The following is a 10,612-nucleotide window of genomic DNA, read 5'->3' as shown; positions in this document are numbered from 1 at the left end:
ACCAGTAATTTGGAAGTCCAACAAGAAGGCATGGGTGACACTTGCAGTGTTTGAGGACTGGTTTGTAAACCATTTTGTTCCAAGTGTGGAGCGGTATTGCGCCTCCAAGGGTATCCCCTTTAAGGTGTTGCTGGTGCTGGACAATGCCCCTGGACACCCTGCCCAGGTGGGAGACTTCAACCCTAATGTCAAGGTGGTTTCCCTTCCACCTAATACCATGGCCCTTTTACAGCCTATGGACCAAGGAGTGATTGCTTCGTTCAAGGCCTACTACCTACGAAGGACAATTGCTATGGCTTTACAGGCAACTGAAACCAAGAAGGACTTGACTCTGAAGGACTTTTGGAAATCCTACAACATCCTTGATGCTGTAAAGAACATTGCTGATTCCTGGGAGGAGGTTAAGCAAACAAACATGAATGGTGTCTGGAAGAAAATTTGTCCTCAATTTGTGAATGATTTCCATGGGTTTGAGGACACAGTTCAGCAAGTTGTCAAGAACGTTGTTGCCCTGAGTAAGGAAATCAATTTGGAGATGGAGGTTGATGATGTTACAGAGCTGCTGGAGTCTCATGGCGAGGAGTTATCTGGTGAGGACCTGATACAACTGCAGAAGCAGATGATAGAGGAAGAAGAAGAAGCACCCACCCCAGAGCCTAAGGCTTTCACAAGGCAGGACTTGGCAAGAGGTTTTGCAGAGTTGCAGCAAGCGTTGGCAACTTTTGAGGCTCAGGATCCCAACTTGGACAGGTTCACTAGGGTTTCCAGAGGCATCATGGATTTGATGCAGTGTTACAAGGAGATCTTGGATGAAAAGAGGTTGCTCTCTGTTCAGACTAACCTGGAGCAGTATTTTAAGAAGGTAGAGAGGCCTGCAAGAGATCCTGTACCCTCTACCTCAATTGCCTCTGCTAATCAAGACTCGCCTGCCCACAATCTCCAGCACCTTCTGAATGTTCTGTTAACCCAGACTCGCCTGCCCCACAATCTCCAGCACCTTCTGAATGTTCTGCTAACCCAGACTCACCTGCCCCAGCACCTTCTGTAGGTTCTGCCTCACCTCAAGACTCACCTGCCCCAGCATCTCCAGTATGTTCTGCTTCACCTCAAGACTCACCTGCCCCAGCATCTTCTGGAGGTTCTTTTTCTCTTCACTAACCTCCCCCAGTCTCTCCAGCACCGCAGCTTCCTCTCCAGTGTGCAAGCCAACCAGATTAATACAGGTATGGAATTGTTCTCTCGTTGTTATTGATACGTATTTACATTAAATCATGTGGTATATTTTAATGTTCCGACTTACGCTGAAAATCGTGTTACGACGCATCTTAAGAACGGATCAACGTCGTAACTCGAGGACCCCCTGTATACAATTATACAATTATATATCTTTACAAAGAGTGGCAAGTACTCTTTAACATTTATCCATGATCATGTATCTTTACTGAGTAACCGCTACTCTTAATCGGGTTACCTATTACTACAATCTTCATGTATACATGTTAACCTTTTAACTATAATCTTCATGGATACTGTTAACCTTTTAATCTTTTTTTGGTATCTAATAATCATATTTTTGGGATCAAGCCGTGTCGCTGGGTGAAATGTCTCGTTAGCCATTTCTGATATATAAAACTAATGCTAAATATACCAGAGAATAAACCAAAGGGACTGACTGAGGTTACTACCCTCAGGCGAGCACTTTTTTATAATTAAAAAATGTCGTGTATAAACCAGGAGCGAGTAAAAACTGCCACATCTCCTTTACCCCATAGAAAGATCCTCGTCAACAATCTCCGAAACCTGAGGTGCCGTTACACAGGCCGCCTCCACGCATCCAACCCCCACCTCCCCAGCGCCATCTACAACATCTTATGTTAGCACGGCGACGTCGTAACAACAAAATTTCATAGCTCTGTGTTTTTTGTGGTTTTTTCGTCGCTTATTCTGGATTTATGATGGCATCTTCCGTTCCATCTAAGTTAAGTACCCAGAACATGTTTTGATTTAAATTTTTATGAGGTAGATCGCCGTTTTATAAGTCTATTGAGACTTTGTTATTGTAGCACGTGTCGTCACACGGGCTCGTCCGCATGGCCGGTCTGTTTTATTGCTAGGCGATATTTCTACCTATTATTTTATATGTTACGATCTGTATTCATGGTAATATTTCGAGTGCCTTTCTGTAGTTATTTTGCACCTTAGTGCTAGGATCAGGGATATTAACCGTTCCTTTATCTTTCGGTACTATATGTATTTTTAGATATATATCCGTATGAAGGCATTCTTCGAGTATTGCCAGTTTTAAGAAGTTTTCATACTTCTGTGTATTACGTTTATTCAGATCGCGTATATATTTTTCAGTTAGAGCTTTTACATTAATTTTCAATTTTCGTTTAGTGCCTATTACTAGGCTAGGTTGCTTTTTGAACCTCGAGTTTTGACAAGCCTATGTATTTTATAAAAGGTTGGTTTGTTCTAAATGGTTTTATCACTCATTCCTGGAATTTCGGACCCAGTGATATTCATTTAGTCTACGACTATAGGGGTTCTTTTAGACTAACCTAGCGTAGGTTACTTAGGCTAACATAACCTAGTAGGCTACTTCCTTTTCGCTGCCTCCCTTTTGAGTCTCTCCTCTTTTGACTTTTCATCAGCGGTCGATTAGCTGTTGTATAATAGCGTCTGATCTTGGTGAATTGTAGGCTAGTCCTAATTCATAGATCCTGTGACTGTTGATGTTAGTAGTTTCATAATAATTCATTGGACTTATTATATGCTAGTCTTTTTGAGAGAGAGAGAGAGAGAGACAGTAGGGGTGATAGCGGATGGGAAGTAAGAAACGTTTGGAGTGTGAACAGGTGAGTCTAAGGTTAAGTTGGTTGTAACATAGTACATCTCTCTGAATCTTCAACTGCCGGACTCCGGGGGTCGGAGTGAGAGATCGATCAAATATTTAGTGACAATCTTCTCCCCTCTCCGTTCTATGTAGACGTGAAGGATTATATGAAGATGTCGTTGACAACCAATTATTACCTTTCGATTCATTTTGGTTTTCATTTTCGAACAGTTTTGGAACTTCATGGGGTTCCCGGATTCCGGGACCCCCGGAATTGAGGCACGGAGTGTGTGTCCCTTCCATAAACTGGTTTATGTTATTGTCTTTACATGTATTTATGTTATTTCCTAATGATTTACATTCGTGGTAGGTCCGGAGATCCGGGCCCGGATACGTTTGAATTTCATAAGAAATTTTGTTTTGTTTATACTATAGTCTATAGTTGTTTCGAGATCGTGGTAGGTCTATTATCTAGACCCGTATACGATCCCGATGGACTAGTGACAGTATAACTTATTTGTGTATAGTTTTATTTTAGCTCTAACTGGTTTTAACGTTACCCGGACGGTGGTAGGTCTATTAATATAGGCTCGGATACCGTCCGGATGATGTTTTTAATTTTAACTTTAACATGTTCTGTAATAATAAGTTTTATATTTTGACGGCTATTCCGGAAGTTGGTAGGTTCTGATAAATGGACCCGGATATCAGCCGGAATTGCCAGTTATTCAAAATATTAGTTGTCTTTTCCGGTGTTTTCAACTAAAAATATTGTATTCCGGCGATGCCGGACTTATAATTTGGTTGAAATGCACACGGGTTGAGATATTTACTAGAGATAGTTTGGGCATTCAGTGTTTTTCCGAATTCCATTCCCTCCTCATTCCGGCGATGCCGGACTTTGAGTTGGGAGAGGATTAGATATCGGATAAATATAATCTGTATCATCCAATCTTCCGGGGGTAATAACCCCGGAATTTTGATATTTTAAAGTTTAAAAGTCATGTATTTGGCTTAGTGATTGGTTGATACTCATTTTCAATATCTCTTACAGATGTTGCAATGTGCTGAGGTGGGCTGTTTGGCTATGCTTCAACAGCCATACGGACATGTGGAATGCCGGTCTCACTCGGCATGCGCTGTACAAGTTCTAGAAGAGATAGTTTGGCATCATGAAAGATGCCAAGTATGTTATGATCTTTATGCCCAGATCACGGATGACTTGGTAAGTGGACTATTAGTCTAAGTAATATGGTTTTCTATGACTTAGAAAATGACTTTACTTCATACATCTGGAGATATATGTTTGTCTAGGCCTGATCAAGGATTCTCTTTCAGGCTCCCAAGGAAGTGAAGGAAACGGCACTCGCCACTCTGAAAGGCTGGGTAGGAGGTTCTGGAAGGAATGTTGGTAAGGCTCGACCCTACATTCTTTCGCGGACAGTAGCTTCAGTCCTCTACCCTAACTCCAAGACGGCAGCGGTGGCAGAGGAAGTAGCGGCGCCGTATCTTCAATCAATTGGGGAGGAGTTTTTATGTCTAGAACCAGTAGAAGGACCCGAGGCAGAGGTCGTCGACGAAGTCGACAGTTTGAACTTGTCGTCTGAACCGATGCAGACGGATCAGGTAGGTGAGGCAGTAGCTAGCTCTCCTTCTTTCTCCTCCTCTGAATTTCCCCCTCTTACTTCTCTTACTCCTTCTCCAGTAGTTTCTCGCGTTCCTTCTCGTACCCCGCCAGGGTTCGAAGGTTTTGGGAACGCTGATGTAAATAAGGCAGCATCTGTCCGGTCTACCGTGAAGACCACCAAGACCAAGCAGCTGCCTGTGAAGGTGAAGCCCGCCACCCCGGCTCCGGCGGCAGCGGACATCACTCCTAAGACTAAATCTAGCAGGAGCAGTAGCAAAGATAGGCCTTCGCGGAGGACTAGGGAGAAACCCACTACTCCTTCACCTGCTCCTTCTCCTGCCTCTACGCTGTCGGGTGCAGTGATGCTTAGTCCGGCTCCCGCTCTGACACCGACCTTAACAGCTTCAGGACCTTCAACAGCGGAAGTGCCTGTTAATTTAGAGGCGTTGGCTTCTATATTAATTCAAAAGGTCAGTCAAGAACTTGCTTCTCAGGTAGCTAGAGATATGGCAGCCTTGTCAGGCAAACTGGAGTCCCATATGTCTCGCACTGACCAGTCGGTATCAGAGCTATCAGGCATAGTGAGTCAACACCAATTGTTGATGTCTCAGTCAAGCGGAAACCCTCAACTCTTGTCAATCTTGCCGAATGTGGCTAATTTACCCCCCTTCGAAGCAGGTAATCCGTGGCGCTTGGCTTTTGGAGCCGTCTTAAGAGACGGAAAACTTACTATCGAAGGGTGCGGGACACGTCCTTTGGAAGACTTTGAGTTCCACCCGACTGACTTGCAATCTCCCTTTTTAGGATATGCAAGGTTGACTAGGGAAGCTCTTGTAAGAGAGGACAAGGTTCCGGCGGAGACTCTCATCTTCCCAAGGGAGGCGGCCCAGTCAGCTTGGCTTAGATTCTTGAAAGAGATGGAGTGTGTCAATACCAAGATCATTCCATTCAAAGGAAAGTATAGCACTTTCACGGTTTAGAAGAATCAACCGCTACCGTGCACCACGAATATTGCCGAGCTGACCCTGAAAGCAGCGGAAGAAGATAAGCCTCTTCCACAGCTAAAGGAGACAGACTTGACGTCTTTGTTGGTACCGGAGGATCCGACGTATTGGCACCACACTCCGGAAACTTTTCAGAAAGGAAAACTAGAATCTGATTGTGCTTCAATTCAATTCAATGAGAGACTCCTTAAGCTCCCCGAGCATCTCATTAAGGCGGAGTTTGAAGCCAGATGTAGATTGAGTAGGTCACTCCACTCAATCACTTCAGCAGAGACTATCGCTTCGGCCTATCCGACCGCTCCGGAGTTTCAGGTCTTGACCAAGTCGTTGTTGGGCACGTTTCAACACGACTTGTTTGATTTTGCTGTGGCCCGAAGAGCCTGCCGGAAGTTTGTTTTGAGACCTGCTACGATCAGACATGAGCCTAATAAGCTCATTAAGTTGTCAATTTGGGGACCTTCCCTCTTTCCAGAGGAATTAGTAGCTCAGGTTACGCAAGAAGCAATAAGAGCCAACCAGACACTTGCCACCAGGTGGGCTCTTAAGTTTAAACGTCCGGCAGATCCTTCTCCGGCAGGCACTCAGAAGACCAAACGTCCTAAGAAATTCCAGCAGAGAAGGTTCCAAAAACCTCCAACTGTGAACCAACCTTCCACATCCATGCCTCCACCCCAACAATCATATATGTGGGTACAGGCCCCAGCTCCTCAGCAGAATCAGCACTCACAGCCATCTCCAGTTTACAATCAAACATATGAGGCAAATACTTCCTTTCAGAGGTATCCCCCTAGAGGTGCTAGAGGACGTGGCTCCTCCAGACGGGTTGGCGGAGGAGGTGGAAGGCTTGCAAGAGCCAGAACCTACAGAGGAGGCAGAGGTTCAAGACCATCCGGCAATCAATGAGATAGCCAAGGTAGGTGGGAGACTAGCACTGTTCAAGCACAGGTGGACATTCAACACCTGGGCACACAGTGTCATATCAAAAGGTTTGGGGTGGAGGTGGATAAACGGCCCACCTCCCCCACACAAGTTTTTTCAAGCTCGGACACCAGACTTAGTAGCTTTCACTCAGGAACTACTTCAGAAAAGAGCAATAAAAAGAGTCAGGAACATCAAATTTCAAGGCAGACTTTTCTCAGTTCCCAAGAAGGGCACGGACAAGAGGAGGGTGATCTTAGATCTTTCACAGCTCAATTCAAGGATAGTATGCGACAAATTTCGCATGCTAACCGTTACTCAAGTAAGAACTTTACTTCCCCGTGGAGCCGTCACCACCTCTATAGATCTTACCGATGCATATTATCATGTGCCCATAGCAAGGAACTTGTCTCCGTTCCTAGGATTCAGATTAGGAAAGGAAGTTTACTCTTTCCGAGTCATGCCATTCGGCCTCAATATTGCTCCCAGGATTTTCACCAAGTTAGCGGACGTAGTAGTCCAGGAACTTCGGAGCCAGGGAATTCTATTGGCAGCATATCTAGACAATTGGATAATTTGGGCCCCCAACAAACAGCAGTGTTTGGAATCAACCCACAAAGTCATGAAATATCTGGAGTTTTTGGGTTTTCAAATAAATCTTCAAAAGTCAAGACTGACTCCCAGCTCCAAGTTCCAGTGGTTGGGACTTCAGTGGGACCTTCAGGCACACAAATTTTCAGTGCCTTGGGAAAAGTGCAAGCAGATTGCGAAAAGCCACAAGGCAGTTTGTAAGGAACAAAATAGCATCAAGACGGGCTCAAGAAAGAATTCTGGGGCTCCTTTGCAGTTTGTAGCAGTGACTCAAACCGTTACTGAAAGCCAGACTAGAAAACTTCAAACAGAATTTGGAGAAGTCGAGCCAATATAGGCTTAAGAGACAAACTTTCAAGGATTCCTCAGATCTTACGGAAAAAGCTTCTAAAACCTTGGTCTACAAGCCAAGAGACTTTAGCAAAAGTCAATACCACTTCAGTTTCCAACCAACCGGATCTAGTGGATTCATTAAACAGATGCATCTCAAAGTGGATGGGGAGGACATTCCCCTACTCAAAAGTTTCAGGGAAAATGGTCCAATACCTTCCAAAGATTTCACATAAACGTGTTAGAGGCCATGGCAGTTTTTCTAACTCGCAAACGATTGAAGCTAAAGAAAGGGATTCATATCAGATTAGTCCTCGACAGTGCAGTAATTGTTCACTGTATCAACAGGAAGGGCTCCAAATCCAAGTTCGTAAATCATGTGATGATTGCGATCTTCTCTCGAGCGCAGAAATTTCGATGGCACCTATCAGCCACACATCTAGCAGGAGCCAGGAATGTAGTAGCAGATGCTCAGTCAAGGACATCCCCATTGGAGTCAGAGTGGACTCTAGACTCAAAGTCGTTTCAGTGGGTATCCAAACAAGTCCCGGGTCTTCAAATAGACCTTTTTGCCACGGAATCGAATCATCAACTTCAATGCTACGTGGCACCCAATCTAGACCCTCTAGCATATGCCACAGATGCATTGTCTCTAGATTGGAATCTTTGGAAGAGGATTTATTTATTCCCACCAGTCAACCTCCTGATGGAAGTTCTTCACAAGCTCAGGTCGTATCGAGGGAAAATAGCATTGGTAGCCCCCTGGTGGCCGAAGAGCAACTGGTTCCCTCTAAAATTGGAATTGAAGCTCCGTCCCAGTCGGATCCCCAATCCAAAGCCTTCACAAATAGTACAAACCAAGAAAGTATATGCTTCCTCAAACATTCTCCAAACCCTAACTTTATGGAGTTTATGAAGTTTGCGTCTATGCATGATTCAGGTATTGATCCGGAAAACATTACTTTCCTGGAATCTGACAAGAGAGATTCTACTCTTAAACAGTATGATTCTGCTATTAAGAAATTGGTTAAATTTGTGAAAGAAAAGAAGTGGAGGAAATGACAATCAATCTAGCAATTTCATTCTTTAAAGATTTGTTTGATCAAGGTTTAGCTCCCGGAACCATTACCACTATGAAATCTGCCCTTAAAAAGATTTTCTTGGTAGGATTTGGGATAGATCTAACAAGCTCTTATTTCTCCTCTATCCCTAGAGCTTGCACTAGATTGAGACCAGTACATAGGCCTCAATCTGTCTCCTGGTCTCTAAACGAAGTGTTGAGGCTAGCTGCCAGTATTGATAATGACTCCTGTCAGTATTCAATTCTACTGAGGAAGACGTTATTTTTGTTGAGTTTAGCCTCAGGAGCAAGGATTTCTGAGCTATCAGCTTTGTCTAGAGATCCAGGTCATATAGATTTTCAACCTAATGGTAATGTTCTTCTTTCACCAAACAAGACCTTTTTAGCCAAGAATGAAAGTCCACAAGATAGATGGACCCCTTGGTCAATAGTTCCTCTTCCCCAAGACTCTTCTCTCTGTCCAGTTCAGGCTCTCAAGACCTATTTACATAGGACATCATTTAAGTCCTCAGGTCCCTTATTCATGAGAGAAAAAGGAGGAACGATCACTATGAGAGGTATCAAACAACAGATTCTCTATTTTATTAAACAAGCCGATCCTGACTCTTTTCCCCTGGTTCATGATGTCCAGGCAATTGCTACCTCTATTAACTATTTTCAACATATGAATTTTGAGGATCTTAAAAAGTATACTGGTTGGAAATCTTCGGCAGTTTTCAAACGCCACTACCTTAAATCTCTTAATGCACTTAAATTCCCTGCCGTGGCTGCAGGAAGTATAGTAGTTCCTGAAAACTCTTAATTTCCTCTTTCTTTTACTTTACCTCTTTTCTTTCCCACTTGCCTGCCTCACCTAGTTGTTCAACCCTGCCTTCCTCTCCCTCGGGCCTTCTGTAAGCACGAGCGGAGCGGATTGTATTAGCTTGGTTAAAAGAGATCATTTTGAAATATGTATTGGAGTATTGTTAAGTCTATTAAAGTATAGTTAAGTCTATGTTTAATGTTAGTTTTACATGTAAGTTCATGTATTTATTTATACATTCCTTTTTGAGTTTCTCAGTATATTTAAGTTTTGAGAAATCCCTTTTGGATAACAATACAAGTTGTACTTTGCAAAGAAAGTTTATATATATAGATATAAATATTAAAAATTTACTTTTATAACTATTTTGTTTAGTTTTCCTTCATTGTTACAGTATTTCTTTTTGCAGCTTGCCCATTTCTCTGGTATGATTTCACCCAGCGACACGGCTTGATCCCAAAAAAGGGATTTTGACGGAGGAAAAATCTATTTTTGGGTGAGGAGCCGTGTCGCTTGGTGAACCCACCCTTTTTAATTCATTGATCTCCCACCCAGTGTGGTACAAGCTGTGGGTTGCTAACAATAGATGTTGTAGATGGCGCTGGGGAGGTGGGGGTTGGATGCGTGGAGGCGGCCTGTGTAACGGCACCTCAGGTTTCGGAGATTGTTGACGAGGATCTTTCTATGGGGTAAAGGAGATGTGGCAGTTTTTACTCGCTCCTGGTTTATACACGACATTTTTTAATTATAAAAAAGTGCTCGCCTGAGGGTAGTAACCTCAGTCAGTCCCTTTGGTTTATTCTCTGGTATATTTAGCATTAGTTTTATATATCAGAAATGGCTAACGAGACATTTCACCGAGCGACATGGCTCCTCACCCAAAAATAGATTTTTCCTCAGTCAAAATCCCTTATATATCAAACATGGATCTATATTTTCCATGCATTTTTCTTTATTCATGAATATGTCCAAAAAGGGTATGTAACTAAACCTTTTATGCACTTAATCACTTGTTTATGATTATATCTAAATATATGTTACGGGCACAATCCTAAGAAACCATGTTTAGAGTAACTTTTGTTATTCAAGGCTTGAATGGTAGCTGTCCGAGCCTAATGTAATAAATACATTTATAATTACATATCTGTAAATAGAATCCATGACCTAAGGGGTCATTGGTGAATTAGGAGCATCCTACGTGACAATCCGAATCTAGATCACGCTGTGCAATGCTTGCAGTAGCCTGGTTTGCATTTGGGTACATCATCAGTTTATGTCTCTCTTAACTGATCACAACACCTTCCATGGGAAGCGGTTGACCTCTTAACCTGCGCCGGAAACTTATGACTTCCGAGCCGGCGGACTACTTATTCTTTTTTATGTGTAAATCGCTGAGATAGCTAGTGTTTCGCTATCGACACGA

Source organism: Macrobrachium nipponense, chromosome 4, assembly GCF_015104395.2.
Source record: "Macrobrachium nipponense isolate FS-2020 chromosome 4, ASM1510439v2, whole genome shotgun sequence".
NCBI classification, from domain to species: domain Eukaryota; kingdom Metazoa; phylum Arthropoda; class Malacostraca; order Decapoda; family Palaemonidae; genus Macrobrachium; species Macrobrachium nipponense.
Note: the sequence above shows the minus strand (reverse complement) of the source record.